The sequence below is a fragment of the Mirounga leonina genome, unplaced genomic scaffold (assembly GCF_011800145.1).
Source record: "Mirounga leonina isolate KUSES-001 unplaced genomic scaffold, KU_Mleo_1.0 Mir_366, whole genome shotgun sequence".
In the NCBI taxonomy this organism is placed as follows: domain Eukaryota; kingdom Metazoa; phylum Chordata; class Mammalia; order Carnivora; family Phocidae; genus Mirounga; species Mirounga leonina.
In genome coordinates this window covers 28,628,398-28,638,051 of record NW_023270709.1, presented here as the reverse complement: position 1 = coordinate 28,638,051, position 9,654 = coordinate 28,628,398, and the positions used below count along the sequence as shown (strand labels likewise).

At 47.4% G+C, this 9,654-nt stretch overlaps 2 non-coding genes across 2 annotated transcripts; one reads left to right on the top strand and one right to left on the bottom strand.

The window, feature by feature from the left end:
• Positions 1-443: 443 nt before the first annotated feature.
• Positions 444-515, top strand: TRNAA-AGC. Its single transcript has one exon. It is a non-coding gene; the product is annotated as a tRNA-Ala (tRNA).
• Positions 516-1,231: 716 nt separating this feature from the next.
• On the bottom strand, positions 1,232-1,303 carry TRNAA-AGC. Its single transcript has one exon. It is a non-coding gene; the product is annotated as a tRNA-Ala (tRNA).
• Between the last annotated feature and the right edge of the window lie 8,351 nt (positions 1,304-9,654).

Here is a 9,654-nt window from a genome sequence, read left to right as displayed (position 1 = left end):
CCTTCTCCTTCCTTTCTTCCTTCCTTCTTTCTTCTTCCTTCCTTCTCTCTCTCTCTCTCTCTTTCTCTCTTTCTTTTCTTTCCTCTTTCTCTCACCCGGTCCTATGCGGGGGCTGGTCCTTGCATGCCCTGCACCACCTTTCACGTGTTTCTGCGAGCGCTGGGGGTAGGAGACGAGGAAGCTGGAGGGCCGGGAGCATACTCCGTCCGGAGACTCTCCTCGGGGTGCGCAGGAAGTGGGCCTCGAGCAGCCCCCGAGCGCCGACACTTGCGAGAGCTCCTCGCGCCCAGCGGTCTGCAGTTCGGAACGCGACGTCCCTTCTCCGCGGGGCTTCCGACCAGCAGAGGTGCGCGGAGCGGACCCCGACCCTCCCGCTTAACCCGGGCGCCCCTGCGGACAATAGCGGCGGCCCGTGCGGCGGAGACTGGGGTTCTCCCCCCGCAGGGGGTGTAGCTCAGTGGTAGAGCGCGCGCTTAGCATGCGCGAGGCCCCGGGTTCGATCCCCGGCTCCTCCACGGGTCCGACCTTACAAGAATTCCGTGGCCCTGACTCCTGCGGACCTGGCTGCCTCGAGACGCTGACCGGAACGCCACGACAAGGCCTCCGCCCCCGGGGGCGCCTCCGCGCCGGGCATGTGTGGACGGATAGGGGAGAGCAGAGCCTGGAGAAAGGAGGCGAGCCCTCTTTATTGACACGAGAACAGCGCGAGGAAAAGGGAAGAAATCGAGCGGGTTTTGTCCGAGGGCTTCTTACCCTTTTTGAAAGTCCTTCCAGGGCGCCTGGGTGGCTCAGTCGGTTGGGCGACTGCCTTCGGCTCAGGTCATGATCCTGGAGTCCCGGGATCGAGCCCCGCATCGGGCTCCCTGCTCGGCGGGGGGTCTGCTTCTCCCTCTGACCCTCCCCCCTCTCATGTGCTCTCTCTCATTCTCTCTCTCTCAAATAAATAAATAAAATTAAAAAAAAAAAAGTCTTTCCATTGCTCTTTTTCTTTCCCTTTCACAGGTGAGAATTTAATAGTAATTCGTTGCAGTTCCGAGGGCGTCGGTTCCTCCACCCCGGCTGCGTCCACACCGCACTGAGAGCACTTGACGTAGTGAAAAGAACACGCCCGCCCGGGGGGGCACTTGGGTCACCTCCTGACTTGCTCGTGCCGAGGCAGCCACGTCGGAGGGAGTAAAAGCCACCGGGTCCCTGTAGGTGCAAACGCCACCCCCGGGGGGAGGGGCGCGCCTGGAGGTGCTGGGGATCGAACCCAGGGCCTCGTGCATGCTAAGCACGCGCTCTACCACTGAGCTACACCCCCTGCGGGGGAAGAACCCCAGTCTCCGCCGTACCGGCCGCCGCTATTGTCCGCAGGGGCGCCAAGATTTAAGCCAAAGGGTCGGGGTCCGCTCCGTGCAACTCTGCTGTTCGGAAACCCTCCAGAGAAGAGACGTTGCGTTACTGTGCAACCGGGTTACAAAGGACTATGCGCAAAATTCAAGGGGATTTCCCGGGGGTAGCTTTTAACAATCTCATGTCCTGTGATTAACGTCAGTGGGAAGGATAATAACCTGATCTAGGGAGCCTGCAATTATAGGGAACTCGCAGCCGTGAAGATTGACTCCCTCTGCCAGACAAGGCTCCAGCCGGCTGCAGAGCTTGCGGGTGGGACGGGAATAAGAACGGGGGCGGAGGGGAGAGTTGTAAAGGCCGGGCAGGGGCAGACCCAAGTACTGTGAGCGCTGGGAGCCCTCCTCCCCGGCCGCCTGGGTTTGCGGCCGCGCTCCTCCAAACCCTGCCTCTGTGGTCACACCGGTCTCCCTGTGTGCGTCTCTTCCTGCGAGGACACCAGTCATATTGGATTAGGACCCACCCTCATGGCCTCATCTGGACTTGATTACATCTGCAAAGACCCTATTTCCAAACAAAGTGACATTCTGAGGTTCCAGGAAGCCCATGAATTTGGAGGGAGGAGCACCATCAACTCAGCACAACCACCCTCTAACATAAGATGTATTAATTACAGTTCTCCTTATGCCTCAGAATTTGAGGAACAGGATACCAAAAGGGGAGTGTACCTTAGGACAAAAAGAAATATCACCAAAAGATGGCTTAATGGGATTTTGTATTTTCTTTATATGGAAGTTAAATATGATTTAAAGAGGCGTGTGAGGGTGCCAAATAAGCTGCAATATTATTTAAGAAACAGGGCTGACCTTCATTAAAACTTACCTGATATTAAAACAGAACAAAACAAAACCCCCCAGAAACCCCTTTTTTAGCATAGGCATTGGAGGGAGACAGACATTGAAAGTACAGAAAAGTTTAGAGAGCGTGTTGCCGAAACCCAAGTTCAGCTGCCCGCCACTTGAAAGACCAGTACTCAAGAGTTTTGATTGGAAAGAAATATGAGCTTTATTCAGGAGGCCGGGGTCCTGGGGAGAAAAGGCAGACTCTTGTCCAAAAGCCAATTCTAAGGTTTCTGCCCGGTCCAGGGATTTTTAAAGAGATTTAGTTAATCAGTTAAGGGGGTGCATTGGTCTATGACAGTTCTTGATTACGATGGTGCTAGCTACAGACATCATCGTGCTGCTTGAGGTTCTGCAAGAGGGTTGGGTTCCTTGGTGCCCGGGATGGTGCAGGAGAGCCTGGTGACGGCTAGGAGTGCTCCGTTCTTCCCAGGAAAGAATGCATGATCTACACATATACAGAGAAAGGTTTAAGTTCATCAGTCGCATGGGCTAAGGGTACTTGCTGCAACTTAAAGACTACTAGATTGGCAGGAGGGCCCAAGGCGGCTTCATGGGGAGCAGGAGTGAAAAAAGAGAGAGAAGAAGGAGGAGGAAAAGGAGGCGTAAATGAAAGAGGAGGAAAGGGAGAACTTCCCAATATAAATGGGAAATGTCTTTACCATTGAAGGAGGTAATGGCAATCACAGATTTAGAAGAAGCCAGATGACACCGATGAAGCTCTAGAAGAGGAAGATCGAAACCTCAACAGTACTGAAATTATCCTAGCACTTTCGGGATCTGAAGCCATAATTCCTCAGTCCTTAAAGGAGAATCATAAATCTAGACCAAAGAAATTACTGGAGATTATTTTTTTGAAAAAAAAAATTATGCAGTCATTGTTTCCCTTCAAGAAGAATAAAAAACCAGTAGCCGTAGACATGATCTTCCATTCATTTTGTTAGAGTGGGCAGTTAGTGAGGCTCTAACGGGATGCCTGGAGGCCAGCAAGGAGGCGGCCGTGGCTGGCTGTGGGGAAGGTCAGAGGCTTGTCCTGGCCGCATCCACAAGAAGGCAGGTCCCACCAGACAGGCCCACGAAGGCGGCGCCACGACAGGAAAGCCCTGAGCAAGTGAGGAAGAAAACCCCCCAAACCCTGCTTCCAAGAAGTCCCCACCCCAAATAATGAGTATTCCACCCCCTTGTAAACAACTGTCAATAAAAGACAGAAACCCCAACCCCCAGGACACACAGCTCTCTCTCTCTCTCTCTCTCTGCCTGCTCTCAGGTCTGGAGATTGTACTTTTCACTTGAATAAACTTTCCCTCTTGTGTCACTTGTCCGCCAAGCTGCGTGTCTGTCCTTGAATTCCTTCTTGTGACACAACCAAGAACCTTAGGTGACTCTTTTGGGTCTGGCTGGGTGGAGGACCCAGGACAGGGCAGGGAGGGGGGTGTGCTCCCTGGCAACAATTTAATCAAAGTCATGTATCCGCTCTTTATTATGAAACAATTATTGGGTTAATCACTTGACTCAAAGTGAATGAAGTAGTCCCCGACCTCAAGGAGTTGGGAGTACATAAGGTCAGAAGGCAAATACATCAAACCCGCAAGACTTCCTGGTAACCACCTACTATCTGGTCTTACCAGCTGTAGCCATTTCAGAAGACACAGCATTGAGGGAAACAAGACAATTGGAAATAGGAGATGCTTCTTATTTTGTATGTGTTGGTGTTGAGGGGCTTCTCGATTTTGCAAGGAGATATTTCTTGGGCTTCATTGGTTGCAGGTGGAGCAGGCAAGGCCTGGTGCAGCAAAAAAAGCCAGAAGTTAATCGCAGACAGATGATACTTGAACTCAGGGGTATGGACGAGAGGGTCTAGAGAGACTGGTTGAAACTGGTTTACACCACAAGAGAAAGAAACTGTAGAGAAGAAGTGAACATTCCATCTTGGGACTTCAGTGGAAGTGGCTGGAAAATGAGATAAAAAGAGGATTTAGGCCAGTGAGAGGATCTGGGAGAGGACTGGCCACACAGGCAAGATTCTAGGGGCAGGAATGGTGTCATACAATCTAGAATTAGTATTATCCTTTCTTTATGTCGGTGCAAAAAAGGGATCTAGCTTAGAGGTTATAGATACAGTGAGCTTAACACATGGACTTTCTTTTCATAACAAGTTTTATTAAATCCAGGTTTGTGGGTTTTCTTATAAGCAAGCTCCATACCGAACACAGGGCTTGAACTCATGACCCCAAGAGTAAGAGTCACATGCTCTACCGACTGAGCCAGCCAGGTGCCCCAACACAATGGCTTTTACTTTAAAAAGTTAGGCTTTCAAAGACCCACAGAAAATAGGTGAAATGTATATATGTTGCAGGATGCTGCAAAAAACTGCCATTGTCAGGGGTGTGGTTCAATGGGAGGCTGTGTTTCTCGCATGTGTGAAAGTTCTGGGTTCAGTTCCTGGTGGATCTAGGGCTGCTCTGTCTTCCCATGACTCTGGTAATATAGAATCGTCTCCTTTCACCCCCTTCTTCTTGCTATTTTCTGCTCCTTGACAACAGTGGACTGCCCCTACGCAGGGTGACTGGGACCACATAAGAGAGAAATGAGTAACAAGTAGCCACTAGATTAATCAGCTTTTTCACCTGAACTACCATTTTGCAATATTACTGAAGGGAAAGGAAGATGGAAATGAGGGGGAAAAAAAAAAGAAGAAGCCCATGCCAAGAAATAGGCTGCCCACTTCTGAACTCCTTGTCTGTCCTTGCGGTTGTTCTCTATTGTAGTCTGTACGCCTCGTTGCACACTTTATCTCCTAGACCAGACATCTCCACCCCAAGCCCAGTCATCATTATTAGTGACCGAGGGGGGCATTATTGGCAGGAACCATGACACTTCTTTTCATTTTAGAGTCTATTACATCTAAGTAACAATTTATAGAGGTTTCAGAAGGCTCTAATCTCTGAGTCAGGAACTCTTATCCCGAGTTTTGCATTTTCATGAGGCTATGAAGAGGAGGGTCCTTGGAGAATGGGTAGTGGGAAGGGCTCAAAATTATCCATCCATATCAGAAGATAAGGAGGTTTTAGGGTGTTGTTCCAGTTTTAGTTGTGAGCTCTTAATCTGCTGGTTGGGAACTAGGTGTTTTATCGTTATTGTCTTAAGCTACATTGTTAATTCATGCCCAAGTGTTCTCAATGCTAACACAAAGCCTAAAACCACATAATGGTGGCAGGAATTTTCTGTTTCTTGCTTCTAATATAAAAACAAATAAACCTAAAAACAACAAAAACCTAGACAAATTCCTGTTCTTCCCTCTGTACTGACTAGGTCGATATAAGTCTGGGTAAGCTACCTGAAGATTTTCTTAGCTGAATCCCTCACTCCCCAAATCCAAACATGGCTCTAAATCCTGTGTCAATCTATTTTTAATCTACATTTTTCTTGTACTCTCAAATCTGTCTTTCCTTTTTCATGTGTTCACCCATCTAAACCTTGTAAGAGTCTCTAAAATTGTCCTCCTGCCTACAGTGGGAGGATAGAAAAAAAACCTGCTGGGTTGCCTACGTTTGACCAATGGTTTTCTTACTCGATTGCAACTCTGGCTTTTCTCCCTCAGAGTCTTGACTTTAGAAGCCAGTTGAGAAAATAGGAAGATGTATGGAAGGAAGTGCACACCATAAGAGAAAGCCAGGCTTCAATTAGCCTCTGTCTAAGAATTAGAAATATGTAGGTGAAAGGAAAGACTAGCTTTAACATGGAGCTTAAATTCTGAAATCTCACATTCAAAGACTAACCATCACTGGTGGAGCTATGCTGCTTCATAGGCAAAGGAAATCATAGAAATCTAATCAAGTGGATTTTTGCCTCATACTTTCTCTTTATTCCAGGTTTCCACACTGATTTTGCTCCCATTTATACCTGAGAAGTTCAAGCCCCAATCAAATACTCAACACTGCTCCCAACATAACTACACACAGGGTTTCAGAAAAGTTGGCTTCCTGTGGTTCTTGTGGGAGCTGCCCGTAAGAGAGCTCCTGCACGGAGGGACCCCGGACCAGCCCACACATGTTCACCTTGTGACCCAGCAGCTGGGCCCTGTCAAGGCCATGACAGCTTTGGGCTAGACGAGTCCGATCTTCCTGTGGCACGAGCGTCTCCCGCACCTTCTCTTTCTCCAGGAGAAAGGAGACCTTGTCCGTTTTGTGTGTGTGTGTATGTGTGTGTTCAGAGGTTAGGGAGAAAGATACAGTGGACCACCTCTAGATACATCTCCTTTTGGATGAAATTTTGCCAATAAACTAATCCAATCCAATCTGTGGGTGCTTGATTTTCCAGGCTAGTGGCTCCCAAACTGGTTGATTAACAGAATTACCTGGGAGACTTGAAAATCACAGAAATTACTGACTGCTTCTCCTCTCGGTTTCAGGTCAGGTCATGATCTCAGGGTCGTGGGATCAAGTCCCGCATGGAGCCCTGTGTTGAGCCCAGCCTGGGGTGTGGGGCTCTGTGCTCAGTAGAGAGTCTGCTGGAGATTCTCTCTCTGCCCTTCCCCCCACCCTGGCTTGAGCACTCTCTTTCTTCCCAAGATAAATAAATAAATCTTAAAAACAACAACAACAAGGTTCCTGTGGGAGTTGACTGTCACACAACGTTTTGGCCAAACTCAGGGCTACTCTTTGTGTCTTATGTGATGCAGCTGAGGACCTCTCTAGGCCTATGGAGGTTTTAAAAGGTTTTAGATTTTTGCAAAAGCTTTACAAAACCTAGTGTCCCAGCTCACATGTTGCCTCTTTGAGCTTTCTTTATTTAGGGGAGAATTCTGTCCAAACAAGTCTCCATAATAAATTGTAGCTTTTCCTTCCTTTTCTCTTCCCTCTTCTTTGTAAGGGGTCTCCTGAACCCAGAGCCGAAGCATCCACTAACTGGGTCTACACCGGGATGACTAGAGCACTGATGGTAAAACACACTGTTCTTCGTTTATGACCAAGTTTTGTGATCAATTCATTCCTCTTCTGTCGAATCTCCCCCATATTAGCCTAAATTTTGAGATCAGCGCTCATGTCACCCATCTTACCATGCTTCATTTCTCACCAACATTATTACTTTATTCCAACTTCTTTCTTTTCTCCCACCTGGACCTAATTTCCTGAGATAACACACTGCTAATCTTCCATATAGCTGCATTATCTTACGGGTTATCAAAAATCAAGATAGCAGAATTAAAACCACCAGATCAATGAAATAGTACTTAGTGTTTATTGTGCATATAATAATAGCTCATGAACTGGGAGCTTTCAATTTAAAGCTGATAGGGAGCTCAGGGCATGACATTATAGGATGGCTTATAACGTGAAAATGAGGAAGTTGTTTAATTTTTATAGTGATTGGTTATTGCAGTGGGGGGTTCCTGATGGTTGAGGATTGCTTAAAAGTGATTGTTTTGGGCGCCTGGGTGGCTCAGTCATAAGCGTCTGCCTTCGGCTCCGGTCATGATCTCAGGGTCCTGGGATCGAGTCCCACAATCGGCTCCCTGCTCAGCGGGAAGCCTGCTTCTCCCTCTCCGACTCCCCCTGCTTGTGTTCCCTCTCTCGCTGTCTCTCTCTCTCTGTTGAAAAATAAATAAAATCTTTAAAAAAATAAAATAAAAGTGATTGTTTTACACCAGTTTTAGGAAGATGACTTGTTTCTTTTACAATCATCAGAGGTGTTTACGAGAAATAACCTAAGTTTCACTTGTGTTCATAAGATAAGCTAGATTTAGTTTGTCTTATGTGGCTTAAATTGTTTTGTCTGCTCAGGCAATTTTCCAGTCTGGTCTCTATTTTGTATTTAATTTTAACAGGGTCTCCCTTGCCTTGTAGTCATGACAGAAGTTGAAAGAAAAGGAAATTGGAGACAAGTGAATATTCCAGCTGGGATTCTCCCTGGCGCAGAATTAGAACTGGTGCTCTGGTGGACTCTTGGTGAGCAGGCCGTGGAGGGGGCTAGGCTGGGGGACTTTTAGTGGCAGAAATGCTATTTGGTCAGATAGCCTTCTCTCGACATAGGTTTGAAAAAAGTTTCAGGCTAGAATTTTGTGAAAGAGGCAAGTTAAATACAGTAAGCCTTGTTCTACCAAGTGTTTGATCCTATAATAGTACAGAAATAAGGACAATCATCCGTTGTAGGGACTTACTGTGGTATAGGGTCTTTCCAGGTGTGCAGCTGCGTGGGAGAACAGAGGTTCAACACGTAGGAGAGTCCAGGTTTCTTCCTGGGTTCCTTCAATACAGCTTTCTCTTTCCCCTTCAAAGCTGTACACATCCAAGTTGCATCAGCACAAGGAAGACAAGAAGGAGTGAGACAGAAAGAAAGATCATGCTCACTTAGGATCTCTGGGGAGGAGAGGAATAAGCATGTTATGGCCACATGAATAAGCTCCTGCTCCTTCCATGGGTTTCACAGTTCACCAAGGAACAGGAAAGAGAAAGAAAGAGCGGGGGCACCTGGCTGGCTCAGCTGGTGGAGCGTGCAGCTCTTGATCTTGGAGTTGTGGGTTTGAGCCCCATGTGGGGTGTACAGATTACTTAAAAATAAAATCTTAAGGAAAAAAAAAAGAAAGAGGAAGGGAGAGAAAAACAGGCCCTCGTGCAATGTTTGTTAAATTTTCTTTTGTATTCTCAATTGAATGTGTGTGAAGGCTGAGGAACAGAAAACCTACCCACTGATTTTTCTCTTCCCTCATTTTCCTTACGTCTAAACACACACACACACACACACACACACAGAAAGAGAGAGAGAGAGAGATGTCAGTAGGCCAGATCAATCACCAAATGTGGCAGGATATAGATCCCAACTTCCGAGGGAGGGAGCAAGGGAAAGACCTTTCTCCAAGAATGCAGAGCTTTCTGAACAGAGAGTTGAGAAAACTATTAGTGTCCATGAAGTCAGAGGTGTGGTGGAAATAAGTCAGGAAAGTCCCAGATCCCCAGTTTGGAAGGCCCGCAAACGACATCAAGGAATTCTTCTTCCCACAGCATGTCAGCTGACGGCAAACATCCTTCTGCATTCACTGTCTCCAGTAAATTTTTCAGAGGACTCAGGGACAAGAATCAGAACTGGGACTCTTTCATTTTCCTTGCCTTCACTAGCAAACACTTAACGTTTTTAAGTCTTTAAATGAAAATCTGCCCAAAATACGTTTGTCAATATTACACGAGGCTCTTGGATGAAGAAAAGCCTTAGGTTCTGAAGTCAGTGAGTAGATGTTTGGTGGACACGCTAAGCTGAAAGCGAGCATTCCAGAGCAAATGGCTTTTCTTCTGTCTTTCCCAGGCCAGCCGTCCTACTTGCTTTGAGGGTCCAGGACACCCCAAATTTTCCAACCCACCGATGGCTCCACTTGGAGGTGTCCAGGGCTCTGTGACTTCGTTCTTTCAAATATCCTCATCTATCGCAG